The sequence below is a fragment of the Triticum dicoccoides genome, chromosome 3B, assembly GCF_002162155.2.
Source record: "Triticum dicoccoides isolate Atlit2015 ecotype Zavitan chromosome 3B, WEW_v2.0, whole genome shotgun sequence".
In the NCBI taxonomy this organism is placed as follows: Eukaryota; Viridiplantae; Streptophyta; class Magnoliopsida; order Poales; family Poaceae; genus Triticum; species Triticum dicoccoides.
Genome location: NC_041385.1, coordinates 352947218 through 352952425, shown reverse-complemented (window position 1 = coordinate 352952425; position 5208 = coordinate 352947218).

Sequence of the window (5208 nt, the reverse complement as noted above, 5' to 3'; positions counted from 1 at the left end):
CTGTATGACGCAAAACCCCCATTCCAGCAAAGAGTACACCAAATCCAGTTGCCAAATCCCTTTTCGAACCAGAGAGAGCCCCAATTGTAGCAAATAGGACCCATGTTCCATTTCTTCCCAGTTTAGAAGACGAAGCTTATGTTGTTGTCAGGAACTTTGTGCGCATCTTTCCTTCATGGAAAGATTATACCGCAGACACAGAACAATTTCCAGTCTTCCTCCGCAACTTACGCGTAAGTAATGTACTAATGTTATTCATGGTCATTACTGCATATGTTTCTGCTGACAAAAGACACAAGATTTCATTCTTTTAAATAGGCGAGGAGCAAACTGGATTGTGATGAGGAGCAAGAGTTGGTTGTGCTTTTCAAGCACTCGTTGATGAAGTATCGTTCCTACCTGAGGCAAGCGCACTTCGATGGCAATCCTTTGAACGAAATTTCTGTAAAATCTCTGGTGCTACATTTATTCGACGGTGACTAGAATAATCTTGTTACACATTGGTCTCGGCTGCAGCGTAAGGTACTGTCTATGATATCACATCAAAATTTGAACTACATTTCTGCATTTGCCTTAATGTCTCACTTGTATGAAAATTGTTAGCAGAAGAACATTCATTCTCAAGGGACCACAGAATCTCGCAACTATACTGCACACTGCATTGCTTTTGTGAGTACCTCTTGCCCTGTATGACCATACTTACTTTCATAGTTGTTTGATTATGTAGCATCACTGCACATGTTAGCCTCGTAATCGTCCATTTGGTGGACATTATAAGATCCGTATGGACTCTTACACAAATTTAGAATCAACCCAATGCTTTTGAAGAGGTTTAGCTCTGCAGTCCTCTTGTAAGGACTGAACGTGGTCTATCACTGTACTTAAATTAACAGCTACTCCCTCTGTCCCATAATATAAGAATGTTTTGTACAGTACACCAATGTTCAAAACACTCTTGTATTATGGGAAGAGGGATTGGTTCATTTTGTCTCCCTCGCCCACCATTTACTAAAAAAGATCAGATCTATATTTAATCTTACCAACAAGTAGAATACACAGACAATGCCAGTGCAGAAGTGTAGCCCATTGCTCTTGTCAGTACATTTTGTCCTGTAACGCTTGTACTTCCAGGGATTGGTAGTTGATTATGTAGCATCAATTTACATCTTATCTTCATTATCCTCTATCCCTTCCAGTATTATCATATCTATAATTACTCTCTACAAAATGTAGAGTACAGGCAATGCTTATGAAGAAGATTATGTGCTGAAATTCTTGAGTTATCCTTCCGTTGACATGGAGAAGGGCATTATAAAGCCGGTGTAAACTGTTAATGTAAGTCAGTCATTCTAAAGCCTTTATCCTCAACTGCTGTTTAATTTGCTCATACTCCCTATCGTTTACTGCTGTTTAGTTTGCTGTTTCTACCAAAATGCATGTTCGTAAGAACTGTAAGTTCTAAGTTTTACTTGTAAAACCAAATTTCTTATTCATACCATGCACATTACTTAATACTCCCTATATGTATGCTTGGTTTTGTGGATCTATAATCCAGTGTGTGGTGAAGTAGCCCACGTTTGCACCTTGTCATCTCCTGTTCTATCTTACTGATGTGGCTGATGATATGAACAACATGCCATGCACATTATCCAAAATAGATACAATGATTTTCTTTGCCCTTCATCTATGCTTGTTATGTTGACATGGTAATCCAGTAGTGTGGTGAAGCTCCCCGCATTATGAACAATGCCAAATTATGCTATTGATATTTTGAACTTACTCTTTATTTTCTAATTTGAAATTGGATAGAATTGACAGAATAGTTACCATCTTTGTTTATACACGTGCAAAACCTGTCATCTGTCTGCTTTGTATCAGGGTGATATGCCTGATGGCATGCACAAGTCTGCTGAAGGCTGTGAGACAAACCCAACATATATTGCAGCAAAGAAGGCAAAACATCTTGAAGATAGCGAGACAACCCCAAAGTCTTGTCTTGATGCAGTATTCAAGTTACTTGAGACTAACAGTCAGACAAGCTCACAGAATTCGTTGTCTGAATCAGTTCGACTTCTTCTGTCCCAAGTTCTAGCAGAAAGGCATTCTGCAACTCAACTTTGACTTGAAGTCCTATCTCTAAGAAAGACTATGGAGAACACCAATGAGAACCTCATCGCTAAACAGCTACACCTGGAAGCTATGACCGACATGGTAGGCCGGTCTCACAGCCTTGCTCAGCAGCTTGCGCAGCAGTTCCCCCGCAAGGCTAACCTTTCTTGAACTGTCTTGGAAGTGGTCTCGGTTCAGTATTATTTTGTTACGCTGCAATGGTGCCCAGTTTTTGTAATCTGCTTCTTCGTTGCGCTTTATGATCACTGGTGGCGAACTTCGATGCCCAGTGGATGTAATATACCTTAAATCCTTTATTGTATAGTGTAGGTTTATTCTTAGTTACTATGCCGTAATTTCTTTATTGTATAGAGTAGGTTTGTTCTTAATTCCTACTAGTTACTGCCATCATTCGCTATCTGAAAAAAAATTAGATGTAGTCGACCGGGCCGAAACATTCGACTCTAACGGGCCAGGTTTTTAGCGGGCCACAATTGGGCCGGCCTGCGTCTTTCTTGGGCCCGAATGATTGGGGCCTTCACACATTGCGCCAGGCCCAAACTTACACCGGCCTATATTTTAGTTGGGCCTTTTGTCGACCCAGCGCTTAGTTTGGCCCAGGTAGCGTTGGGCCATTAACAGGCTGAATATTGTACTAGCCTCTTACGGCCGAGATGAAACCACGGGCCTTTAGCAGGCCAAAATACATGTTGGGCCTCAATTTTCACTAGTCGTCGACGGGCCTTCAGCAGGCCGAAATATAGACCGGGCCGTTATGGGCCCAGTTAGCTCACGGGCCGTTACCAGGCCAAAACATATCTCGGGACTTAGTTGGCCCACTGATATCATGGGCCTTTAAGGGGCCGAAAGCTTAGTACAGGCATCAACGGGCCAAATTACGCGACAGGCCTTTAACAGGCCCAAAGTCACGTTGGGCTTAACTGTTGCCACCTTTAGCACGGGCCGTTAGTGGGCCCGATGTCCCGTCGGACCATATATGGCCCATGGGCAGCACGGGCCATTCCCAGGCCGAAAGTCACACCGGGCTGAAATGGGTCCATGTCTACATCAGGCCTCTAACAGGCCGAAAGTCACTAGGCTGTAGTTGGGCCCGAATATTCAGCGAACAATTAACGGGCCAGATCTGGCTTCGGGCCGCAAATGGGCCCAAATATTGGGCGAACAATTAATGGGCCAGATCTGGCTTCGGGTCGTAAATGGGCCCAAATATTGGGCGAACAATTAACGGTCCAGATTTGGTTTCGGGCCGTAAATGGGCCTTTATTAAGCAGGCCGTTATTGGGCTGGCCCACTAGTACCTGATTAAGTTCTACGGGCCTTTGACTGGGCCGGCCTTTTTAACCTATATGGGCCTCTGTTGGGCCCAGCCACGTGTCGACGTACCATAGGCATGTCTCCTCCAATGGACGGGCGACATCTGGCCCACTAACGAGCTGACAGGTGTTCCCTTCGGCCAATCAGAATTTTACACGTGGAAATTTCCCATTGGTCGGGGCTGTTAATGGGTTATCGGATCCAAAATCCGACCCGATAGCTTAACGGCGTTCCGTTACGGTGGATGCCACATGTCGGTCACCCTTGACGAAAGCACTTCTGTGACGCGCGATTTATCGTCATGGAAGTGGACACTTCCGTGATGATAATTTTGGTAATGTCATGGAACACTTCTATGACAACACAGGTATGACTATCTTGATTCTGTCATAAATTTGTCATGGATGTACATGCATGACAAAAAACGCGACCTACTGTGACAAACACGTATCATCATGGAAGTGTATTTTTTTGTAGTGATGTGATGAAAACCCTATCTTTTTTATCCTCGATGGCAACAATACAATATGTGCCTTGCTGCCCCTACTGTCACTGGGAAAGGACACCGCAAGATTGAACCCAAAGCTAAGAACTTCTCCCATTGCAAGAAAGATCAATCTAGTAGGCCAAACTAAACCGACAATTCGAAGAGACTTGCAAAGATATCAAATCATGCATATAAGAATTCAGAGAAGAACCAAATAATACTCATAGATAATTTGATCATAAATCCACAATTCATTGGATCTCGGCAAACACACTGCAAAAGAATATTACATCGAATAGATCTCCAAGAACATCGAGGAGAACATGGTATTGAGAATCAAAGAGAGAGAAGAAGCCATATAGCTACTAGCTATGGACCCGAAGGTTTGTGGTAAACTACTCACGCATCATCGGAGAAGCAATGGTGTTGATATAGAAGCCCTCCGTGATCGAATCCCCCTCCGGCAGGATGCCGGAAAAGGCCCCTAGATGGGATCTCACGGGTACAGAAGGTTGCGGCGGTGGAAAAGTGGTTTCGTGGCTCTCCTGGATGTTTTTAGGGTATAAGAGTATATATAGGCGAAGGAGCTAGGTTAGGAGACCCATGAGGGGCCCACGAGGTAGGGGGCGCGCCCTAACCCCTAGGGCGCGCCCTCCTGCCTTGTGGCCGCCTCGTTGCATCTCTGACTTCGTCTCCAAGTCTTCTAGTTTCCTTCTGGTCCAAGAAAGATCATCGTGAAAGTTTCATTCCGTTTGGACTGCGTTTGGTACTCCTTTTTCGCGAAACTCTAAAATAGGCAAAAAAAACAGAAACTGGCATTGGGCTCTTGGTTAATAGGTTAGTCCAAAAATAATATAAAATAGCATAATGCCTATTAAACAACCAAAACAAATAATATAATAGCATGGAACACTCAAAAATTATAGATACTTTGGAGACGTATCAAGCATCCCCAAGCTGAATTCCTGCTTGTCCTCGAGTAGGTAAATGATCAAAATGGAGTTTTTGATGTGGAATGCTACCTAACATATTTATCCATGTAATTTTCTTTATTGTGGAATGAATGTTCAGATCCGAAAGATTCAAAACAAAAGTTTAATATTGACATAAAAAAATACTTCAAGCATACTAACAAAGCAATTACTTCTTCTCAAAATATCATGGCCAAAGAAAGTTTATCCCTACAAAATCATATAGTTTGGCTATGCTCCATCTTCATCACACAAAATATTCAAATCATGCACAACCCCGGTTTCAGCCAAGCAATTGTTTCATAC